Genomic DNA, 11286 nt, shown 5'->3' on the forward strand with positions numbered 1-11286 from the left:
TTTGTTTAATAACCAAAACAGTATGCACTATTCCAGTACTGTTGAATGTTAGTAAACATCTTCATTAACCTCAGTCTCCTCAGTCTAAGCAGTTGCTTTCTGAAGAGTGAAAGGAGTATTTACAAAACTGTGATAGAAATGAGTCTAGTATACACATTTACCTTAAATACAGAAGACAATCTGAAGCTATAGGGTGACATTAAAAAACCAAACAATCAAACAGCCTAGCCCCCAGTAAATCAGCACAATGAATGACTCCAGGACAATGGCTGGATGCTACCCTTTGATTTATTGTAGCAGGGACGGGGACCACAGAGGTGCTCAAAAATAATGGGTTTGTCTTTAAGAGCCAGTTTAACCCTGTCATCTAGCATTAAAAAAAAATAAAAAATCAGTACTCAAATATCTTCTTATAGCTGGTTGGCTACCAGATATGTGTAGTGTAAATAAGTCCTAGTAGATGCACATCTGAAACGGATTAGAATCGGGAAAACCTTGAAGTTTAGATGATGTTCCAAAACTCTTCACTTACCCTCCCTTTAGAGATAATGATCTTTTGAACATCATCAGAAGAAAAAAAATATCAGACGTTAGTGGTATTATGTATAAAAGGTATGCAATGATTTCTGCAGTGAATTTCTAAATGCATGCACTTTGAACAGAGAAGCAGGTAAAAATGTGAAGTTGTCTTACCTCTGTCTTGCAGAGAATGTTTTTCAGCTGCAGAGGTGAGGTGGCTTGCGTAGTTTCTGGGATGTAATTGGAATGTTCACATTTTCTGGCAGTCAGAAACAAATGCGTATTTGTATTATCAGCATTGATCTCTTTAACAGGCTCTCCCCAATAATGGTCTTGCAAAACACTGTGCCTAAATCTCCCTCTCTCTCTCCCTTGTACGTTCACTCTCACACACAGGTGGCTTAGAATGCCCAATGAATTAAATGCTGTGCTCTGAGACTTATCGGGGAGAATTAACCCTTTCCACCATATTTGAAATCAGTTGATTTTATATCTAGACTGGAAAACAGATTGTGCAGCAGGCACAAGCAATGCTGTCCTTAAGTGGACAAGATGATTTCCTAGCTTGTTGGCATTTAGAAAAGTCTCTCCTACTACAGTAATTCATTCTTAGGAAAGTTCCCATTTTACATGACACGCTTTACTTCTTTCCCAAAAGATTTTTCAAGTATCTATGGCAGGAAGACTTCTTCTGAAAGGCAGTGTCTCATTTTCCATACACTTAATTTCAGTACAGTGACGAATATTGCAATTACATTTTTAATAACACAGTGTTTTAAAATTACATGCGTGTGACTTAAAAGGTGTATTTTTGTATTATTTTGCTATATGGGAAGATGGATTACAAACAAAATTAATTTAAGATATTTTACTTGAAATTATTTCCAGCTATGGAGCACATACAAATTTCAGCTGTAATATCCATTAAATGGACTGTTTTATATCTTACAAATGACAGAAGTTTTATATCTTACAAATGACAGATAGTTCCATTTTCCAAGGAAAGATATTCAGACTAGTTGAAAAATGTAGAGTATATAAGCACAGTCATATGCATTTAAACACCATGCACATATAATTTAATTGAACATAGAGGACCAAACCATAAGATCCTCTTCAATAAATTGTTACGCTTGGTTTCAGCAAGACTGTCCATGGTGTAAAGTCCTGAATTACCAAAATGCTTATAAATATGCTTAACTTTTAGCAAACTTCCCCTTTTCACCCATACCTTACCTCTTTCTTGCATGCCCACTGACAATTAGGACACTGCTGTGGAAGCTAGCAGGTTTGCATTATTCAGCCTGAAGATATATTGGACTTGCATCATGAATGAACAATCGGCGCTCGTGTGGAAAGCGGTTGTGGCAGTATCAGGAGCTGCAGGATAGAAGGTAGAGAGGACTGGTCAGTTCTTTCACATAGTAATTGCTGGAGGTGCCTTACATTAGGAATGGACCCTGGCTCTGGAGATACAGAGAGGTACCTGACTGCCCGCTAGAAAAGGATTTGGATTCTGGCTGCACCTCTGTGGGCAGTTTCCCATTCGGTGCTAGCTGGCTGGCATATGGTTCACTCAGAAGCAGCCAACCCTGTGTGCAGTACAGAGCGCCTAAGTGGCATGTGGACTCCAATGTACAGCAAAGACTCTGGGGCTAAAGCTTTGGCAGTGTCATGCCTATAGGAAGGTATCTAAATGTTTTGATTGTTGACAATGGCAAGGGTTAAGAAACAAAGTAAACACAAAATCTGTACCAGCAGGCCGCATACTGCGGGATGCTCAGGATGCTTTCTTGTTCCCACTGAGGGCTGAGGCTCTGCCTTTACTTGCGCCAGAGACAGCTGTACAAATAAACAAGTGGGTGTCAGACACGGAACAGAGGGGTGACCTTTACCAGCATTGCTGATTGGGGAAAGGGTTTGATGATAATCCGCAGCTCTTTTACAATCACGTAAAATGTAAAAATAATGTCATCTTCAAAGCACTTTGTACCCAGAACGAAGAGATACTGACAAGCATCTGAAATAGAGTATTATCCCCATTTTACAGATGAAAGAAAGTCACACAGACAATCAAAGTCAAGATTAGATTAATAGACATTGATGCCAGAGGAGCTATTATGTCTTGTCTGGCATCTGGCAGAACAGAGCAGAGAATTTCACACATATTACTTCATTAAATCTATAACCTTTGTTTGGGCTTAGAAAAAGACCTCCAGAGCTGACAGAAAGACACTACGCCATCTTGACGTTGTTTGCGGGGCACTATTGGAAGTTTGCATGATATTCCAGTATGAATTTAACTTCTAGCTTCCTTATCTAGTTTTGTTTGAATAATATTTTAAGAGGCCCCCATATTGCCTAAAATCTCATTTGCATTTCTGCTACCTAGAGATAATTATCAAGTTGCTACCTTCTCCAGGATAAGCTGACACCACTGAGTTTCTTTATTCCTTTAGGCTACACATGTTCTTAACTCATCCTTTTAGGTAACAGGACTTAGGCTTTTAAAATTTTTAAGAAATGCTAGATGATTTTTAGAAAGTGTCCATAGTATTTACTGTTAATTTCTTCTTCCCACCTTGTCTGTTTTATTTCTCTGCTGCTTTTCTCTCTTTTTTTTTTTTTTTTTTTTTGTTTTGGCCCCTATTGCGATGCCTGTAGTATGAGAATCTTTGGAAATATGAGTGGTTTGTAGAATTAGAGCCTTCATTAATAAGGTCTTACGTGCATTGCTATTTGTGTATAACATAACAAAAATAACAGCAATACAGTCAACTTCAGAAACCTTAACTCTACAGTTAAGGTACTCAGATGACTGTTCACAGATTACTAAAAGGCAGTTTTCTGGTAAAATTACTACTTAGTTTAGTTCGGTTTAAAGTAAAACTCCTAATCTTACCTTTAGGACTTATCACTTCACATATTTGTTGAATAAACTTTTTAGATTTCTATGAATTGAATAAACTGATGTCCCTATGAGTCTGAAAAGTCTAGAAAATAAATAATTTCAGAAATGGCAATACATTTTAGCAAATGTTACGGAATGGAGAGGACGATTATAGGGGAAGCTCTTGAGAGGAACCTCAGTCAGTAACAGACTTATGCAGAGAGACTGGACAGGGTCCAGAGGAGGGCCACGATGACTGAAGGGCTGCAGAACCTGCCCTGTGAGGAAAGACTGAAGGAGTTAGGCCTTTTCTCCCTGTAGAAGGGAAAGCTCAGGGTGCACCTCATCACAGTATTCCAGTACTTAAAGGGTGGCTACCAAGAGGACACAGGCGCTCTCTTCGCAAGAGGAGACAAGGGCAACGGGTGCAAGTTGCACTGGGAAAGGTTTTGTCTTGATAGAAGAAAGAATTTTTTTTTTTTTTTTTTTTTACTGTGAGAACAATCAATCACTGGAACAGCTTCCCCAGGGACATGGTAGAGTCCCCATCACTGGAGGTTTTCAAGATGCAAGTGGACAGGGTGCTAGATATCTTGTCTAGGCTCCCTTTCCCATGAGAGGCTGGCTCAGATGATCTTTTGAGGTCCCTTCCAACCGGGGCTGTTTTATGATTCTATGAAAAATGTTTTGTGGATAGGAATTGGCTCAAGCGCGTGCTTAAAAGGTGTGTTGAATCAGGTCTATGGATACCAAATCCACCACCAGTTACAGTCAATTAGAAGTTTCCCTGTTGAGAAGTGATTTGGGTCTTTCAAAATGACGCAGTCTATTCTAAACTGTCAGTTCTGCGGCATTTCCCTCTACATCTCTACTTGATGTGTGATTATATTGCAGTTCATCATTCAGGTTTATTAGGAGGCTTAATTGGATTGCATTAGCTGGCATTTAAGCCATCCGAAACAGTTGAGAATGCAATCAATTAAAACATCCAAACACGTTAATGATGTAGACACAGGGCAATTTATGTAGATGGCTAATTACCTGTTTTCTCCAGTAAGTAGATTTTATTGCCCAAGAATAGACAAATGATGCGTGAGGAGAAAAGAAACAGCATTGCAAAAATACTGTTGGCAAGGTTGCAAAAAAAAAAAAAGGCAAGGTATAAATGTTTCTATTGTTAAAACTCTATACTGAAAGAACAATCCCTACACCGTTACCAGCACTCAGCACTCAGAGGTGTTCCTAATATTTTAAGATTTTAATGTGACTTTTAGAGAACATATTGAGTATAATACCAGTGTTTGACTGTCTTATAATATGACATCTGAGGTTTCTAAGCAATCAAGATGCTCCATGAGATGGTCATTTGAAGTGGGGAAATACTAATCACTGTCAGTTTTTCATTTCATCCACTACTGATCTGCATCTGAAAATGTGGCCCCCTTGTGACTTCAGATCGTTATACATCATGCTACGTGACACCCGTGAAGCATATTTGCTAGGTTGCATGAGGCATACACAGCACTGACCTGGATATGAAAGTACAACTGAGGGGCAAAACAAAATGCAAACCAGGAATGGAATAGAATCATTAAAATCCTCCTGTGTTTCTGCTCCCTCCTACACTCCCCCTCTGGCTTTAAGCTAAATTTTCTCATTTACCGTGACGCAGTTCAGGAACGAGACATGCAAACTTATTATCAGATACTGTTCTTAATTTCCTTCGCAGTCTCTGGGGAAATCCTTATGCTAGTTTATTCTCTGTAGCTCTTGACTTTTTGAATCATGTAGGGAACATACAAATACAAAAATGATTGGGTTGGATGGTAAGACACCTAAAGCCACAGCTAATCTGGCAGGTTAAACTCAGTCTTGCATTGCATGCAGAATAAGTACTCAGTGGTTCTCAGGACCACAGAGTAGACTTCTCAAGGTCTCAAGGTATTTTGGGCATATGATGCACGGCCAAAACTTAACTTTGGAAATGAAACAATGAAAATTAAATAGATGCACGGGTCTTAGATGTGTAGGTTATACATCTGTATTGAGGTGTGGAACCCAGAGGGGCAGTGGCACCAGGCTATGACAAAAGGGAAGGCCAAGACTAGGCAATGGCAGCTGACCAGAACACAAGCTAGGTTTTTTTACTTGCATACCTATTGCCAGTCCATTGGTGAGAAACTGAAAGTAACATCACTATGATCATGATTGCCTTCCACTCTCTGGGACTGGTTCGTGTTCTCTAACCTTGACATTTGGGATAGCAATTTGTTCCCCACTTTTTCTCAGACAGGCTCAGCTGCTGAATGCTACAAACAGCAATATCATCCTGCAGTTGTCTTCTACCCTCCAAGCACTTTTGTGACCAAATAAACCCCTGACCCTGTGCTTGGGGTGTCAGTCGTACACATCTGTGAGGCAGGTGCAGGTCTGCAGCATTCTTTGGCATCCTACAGAACAAATGAATATGAAAAAGTAATTCCTGGAACCCACAGCAGGAGTAGGAGGAGAAAGAGCCTTGAGAATCCCACAGCGTTGGAGTGCTGTGCCTTCTAAGTAATGAGTCATTTTCCTTAAGGTGTCATTGAGTAATGGCTGACTGAACCAACAGATTCCAACATAGACCGGTTTAGCTGAAATATGATTGAAATAGCCAAGACTCCAAAGGCAGACTATAATGCCAGTGATAGTTTCATGTAACACATTAAATTAATGGTGACAGCGACTCCTCAGAGCCCTGGCAAATTGGAAATTGCTTGATGCAGCAGCAGTACAATGGCAACATGTTAATCTTCCGCAGGGAAATGATAGTAAAAGAAATGGCTTTTAGATTAGCTGTCATTAAAGTGAAACATCTGCCTCTGCAAGTCAAGTGGAATGTCCTCAGTTATGCACACGGAAACTCATTAAAGTTACTGGGTTTGCATGGCTGTAAGCCAGAGCCAAATTTCCACCATGATCTAAATCTGGGAAGCACAATGAATTAGACTGAAAGTCAGGAAGATGACTTCCCAGGTGATATGTCAGCTTCAAAAATGCATTTGATCAGTTGCTGAAGTTGGCTGATGTGTTTAGGTTCTCTTAGTACCTGGGAGCACATAACTAACTGAAATAGGAGAAATAAATGGGAGGGATATGATTTTTAAAGGAAATAATACCTTTTGAGATCACAAAAGTTCAAAGTTTAGCTCTGTCTGAACTCTGAGGACAAGCTTCCAGTTGAATATTTAATTCCAAACAATTTGCCATCATTTCTAAGCTGTTCTTTGCCTGCTGGACTGCAGAGCATAAGGTCAAGAAACTTTACTTGTGTAACTATTTGTGATGCAAATATTCTCACATCTGATTTTCCTTTTATATTCTTGTAAGGAATGTTGAATATTTCATAGAGGCACGACTGGCAGGCAATTGTTTGTGTAGAAACATTCCCGATCATGATTTCAAAGTTTTCTTTCATTATTCATTACCTGGTAACAATGTGCAACACGGTAGGCTTTCTGCAATTATTACAGGCTGTTTGCTGAATGCTTTAAAGGAACAAAATTCATAGGGAGCAAAGAAACATTTGGTAGTGTCTGTAAACAGCTCAGAGTTGAATAAACTACAGATATTTAATCTTTCCTTGGGATGAATGTAGCTTCAAGCTGGTTTACAAATCAACAGGTATCCAGTTCCACTATTTACATAGGTTATCAGGCCATATTCTCTTCTTGATTACATTAGTGTTGATTCACATAAATATACTTGAATTCTTCACAGTTATTTAACATTTACAGCGGCATGCCATAAGAATATGTCCTGAAGCATGTTGCACAAGAGACTTTCAAGGAGCAAAGGTTACAATAGAGTTCCTTTCCTAAATAACTTCAACCATCGGCTGCATGCACAGAATGAGGGATGCATCGCAAAGCAGTTGGAAACAGCTCCACAATCTTGATGAATTGCAGCTTAATATTAAAGAAGCGTACAGAAATGACCACTGCAGCTTTTCTACCCAGATTCTTCAATCTGGAAGAAGTGGAAACAATACCCTGTTAGAAAGTGGCATGTATATAATGAAGTATGTGATTCAGCTGAGTGGTCCCAGACCCTGACATGGGTATGGCAACAGATAAGAATGAGATTTATCAGCCTGGAGGGGAGGGAGATGTTTGTTGCTAAATACTGGTAGATTTCTGATGCATAACTATTGCTGGCGGGGGAGACTGGGCTGAAAGGCAAGCAGCCACAGCTAGCTCCCTAGCGAGAACAATGCCCTCTCTGCTGATTGCTGTGATAAGCTTGTTTGAGATAGCAGCAGTCTGGCTAGAGCCAGACTCAAGTGCAGTGATCCTATTAAGGCATCTTAAATGGTCTTCATGGCCTCACCAGCACTGAATGAAAGATTACAATTAGCCTGAGTTATAACTAAAGCCAGTGATGGTGACCGTCTATTAAAAACGCTGGGTACTCAGAAAGGACTCCTTCCCTGCAAACTGCAGCATGTTGGTTTTTTGGAAGATAGCATCTTCTGGCAAAGCATAGTGCAACAGAGCGGTGCAGGTATGTGGATGTGCAGGCAGAGGGGTGCTTTTGGCCATTTGGTGCACGGGCTGGGCAGTAGTTGAAATAGATGGGTCACATTTAAACCTGTCTGCTCCCCAGGACTCCAGGAAACGAGTGTCAGAATGGGTTGTGGTGAGTGTGAAACTGTGCTAGGCATGCATAATGCAGTGACACTGCTAATCAAACCCCTCTCACTGTGACTAATCAGACAGATCTATCTGATATTCCAAGAAATTAGTTGGAAGAGCAAGCACAAAACGGAGAAATAAAGAACAAATCAGAAGCTTACGCACAGGCAAAGATAAGGACTTTGATCACAGTAGTTTAGTGGGCACAGAAAGAGGATAGAGAAGATAAACGAACTAAATAAAAATGCTGATGAGAACAGTTAGGATCTGCTGAGAGAAGGAGCCATTAATCTAGACCATGAGGAATAGATAAGGAGTTATGTCCCTTCCTGGTGCTTAAAGAAACAGCGGCTATAGGCACCTGAAAACAAATTTTTCCTCAGCATAACTCTGTAGCAATCTTGCAGGGATGCATGTGGCCCCTATTTTTAAAGAAAAATTTCTTTAGGAGCAATAAATGCGCTCTATTTAGAGCAGCAAAGAAGAATATATATTACTTAACAAAACAAAACATGCCCAAACCCCCCAAACTTCCTAAAAGGCAGCCCAGGCCAATGGATGGAATATTAGCCTGGGAGACAGGACAACTAGATTGTCTTCCCAATATTTTGCATGACTATCAGGCGGCCTGAGAAAAGTTTGCACAATGGGGAGACTTGGGGCTTTAAGAAAACCTCAGTTCACCAGAAACTATATAGTAAAATTCAGAAAGTTGGTACTGCTTCTCTCAGCAGAGGCGCCACTAATCCAGGGGGCTATGTGGATTGTTTTCTCTTTGATTTAAACACTGATTCTTTCTTCATACAGTTTTTGTACTGATATTATTCCTATCTGTCAGCACAGATAAGTGGGAAGAGAACCAGATTCATGGTCTCTCTGTAATGAAGTTATTTCACTTGAGTGCAGCTGAGTATCTGCGTGTCTGTTCTTTGTGTGTCTAGATTTCCATGCTTATATAACATCTTCAGCAATATTAATTGTGGCAAAAGAAACTATACATTGCTCAATTGTCTATACAATGCAAATATATTGTATAGACATAGACATCTCAGGCTAGATATTAGGAAATTTTCTTTACCAAGAGGGTGGTCAAACACTGGAAGGGTCCTCCTAGAGGTGGTCGATGCCCCATGCCTGTCAGTGTTTAAGAGGCAATTGGACAATGCCCTTAATCATATGCATTAACTTCTGCTCAGGCAGCTGGACTAGATGATCATTGTAGGTCCCTTCCAACCACAACTATTCTATTCTAAAAGCCACAGAAGGATCAAACTGTTAAAGAAACTATAGGCTGACTGACACTGAACTAAACCTGCAACTAAAAGAGGGAATGCTAACAGAATAGCCAATGTGAAGCTGTAAAGAGATTTATTATTCCAGTCAATCAAAAATCCAAAACAAAAATCAAGTAAAAAAAAAAAAAATTCAAAGCCCTAAACAACTGCTGCTCAAAAATTTCACCATGAGACACAGAAATTCCTATCTGTTGATTGCTATTTGAAGAAAAATGAACAAAGTTATTTCTTTCAGCTTACAAATATAGCCAACAGTTGTTTAAGGATATAATTTCATGCTTGGAAAGAAATCAGCCTGTAGCATCTTGACACCAATTAGGAGCAAAAAGTATTCATCAGTGTCACTAGATTAAAAGCAGAGTAACTTTTCTTGAATTTGAAAGGAAAGAAGCCCACTCTTACCTGCACTCTTAGGGAAGAAAAAAAGGAGCATGCGGAGAAGAAAAAAAGATGGAAGGGTACAGATGGTATCATTGCCTAGTGGGTTGATTGCATGGCTGCTGAATCAAGTTTCACTCTGGAAGGAATGTTGCCTTTCAGAAAACAACGTAACAAAATGTTGCCTTTCAGAAAACAATGTAACAAAAAAGAAAACGTTCCATTTCCCTTTCATCCTAATCAAAGCAGTTCTTAGTACTGCTTTAATCTTTGTTTTCAGTAGTGGTTGCTATTTGTCTTCGTGGTTGTGTTATTACACTCCAAAAACACTGGGAGGAATTCACTTGGAGCAGTCAAAACAAATATATGTGTGTTGGTTTGGGCCCCACCTCATTGTTTCCTTTTTGCACAGCATAGGCACGCTGCTTCTAAATTAAGCTATGACTCCCATTGCGCAGAAGAAACACCAAACCACGCAGAAATTGGGTATATCGGCACTGTGTGCTGCCCCCTGAGCCTAGCTGTCCTTACAGTGGTGAAGCTACATGTGTGACAGAGGGCAAAACCCCTCAGAGCGTGGGAGATGTTGATTCCCATGCTGTCCAGCATGGAGGATGAAGAATGAGTGCTGAATCACTGCAGAGCAATCATATTACCATCGTGGCTGTTGCCTCCAACCCCGACCTCCTGCTTGGACATTGACCACTTCTTGATCAGTTCATACTCCAGTGCTGTCTTTTGTGCACCAACACCCAGCAGTGTGAAAGATGATATTTAGCGGGCTCTTGTAGACACCCCCACTGAGAGATTATCTCCATGACTCTGCACTGGCAAACTGAGACACAGGGATCTTGAAGTCCAAGGTGAAGTCTGGAGTAGAGCTGCCCGTGTGTCCCAGATAACGGGGTATTAGTCACTAGATTGAATGTTTCATCTCTGTTGAGTCTCGTTCTTCATATTATTTATGTTCCCTGGGACAGAAAAACAGTTTACTTGGCATTTGTACTGCTCCACTCCACTGTATTGGTGCTGACCGTTGCAAATCCACTAGATGATAAGGGCAGTTCCTTCCATTCAGGAGTGGGTCGTCCGAGTGTTGTAATGCATGTGGTCCTTCACAAACACATTACAAATGTTACTTTTGACTGATCTTTTTGACTGGCCCATAAAAATAAGGCTACTTAATTGAACAGTATGTGTTAAAGCTAACCAAATAAATAGCAAGGAAATACACGATTATTATTCATAAACTGCAAGCTATTTGAATGTTTTTCTTCACTTTGATTGGAACCCATGTGTTAGAATTAGTTCAGTTTAGCCAGACAAAATGCTTTCTTCACAAGGGGGAGTTTACATACATCCACAATAATTTTAAAGTATACTGAATACTGCAGTTTGTCTTTTTCTCATAGCTCTCTTGGTCAGTTTTGTTTCACTCCCTGAACCTTTCTACTTCTAGTCTTGCTGTACCACGTTCAGTGCCATGTCCATCGCATATTTATCACGAGCTTCTCATCTTTCCCTTATTCTT

At 40.0% G+C, this 11286-nt stretch overlaps 1 protein-coding gene across 1 annotated transcript in view; it reads right to left on the reverse strand.

Moving 5' to 3' along the window:
* The window catches only part of MMEL1 (membrane metalloendopeptidase like 1), a 48295-nt gene extending 38307 nt beyond the window's left edge, over positions 1–9988 (reverse strand). Inside the window, exons 1-3 of the mRNA XM_087755093.1 lie at positions 9780–9988; positions 1756–1899; positions 694–778 (exon numbers count right to left, since the gene is read on the reverse strand). The gene's annotated coding sequence lies outside the window, so the exon portion shown is untranslated. The remainder of the gene's footprint in view (positions 1–693; positions 779–1755; positions 1900–9779) is intronic.
* Between the last annotated feature and the right edge of the window lie 1298 nt (positions 9989–11286).

Source organism: Nipponia nippon, unplaced genomic scaffold, assembly GCF_047370975.1.
Source record: "Nipponia nippon isolate SJK-2023a ecotype South Korea unplaced genomic scaffold, ASM4737097v1 scaffold_19, whole genome shotgun sequence".
NCBI classification, from domain to species: Eukaryota; Metazoa; Chordata; class Aves; order Pelecaniformes; family Threskiornithidae; genus Nipponia; species Nipponia nippon.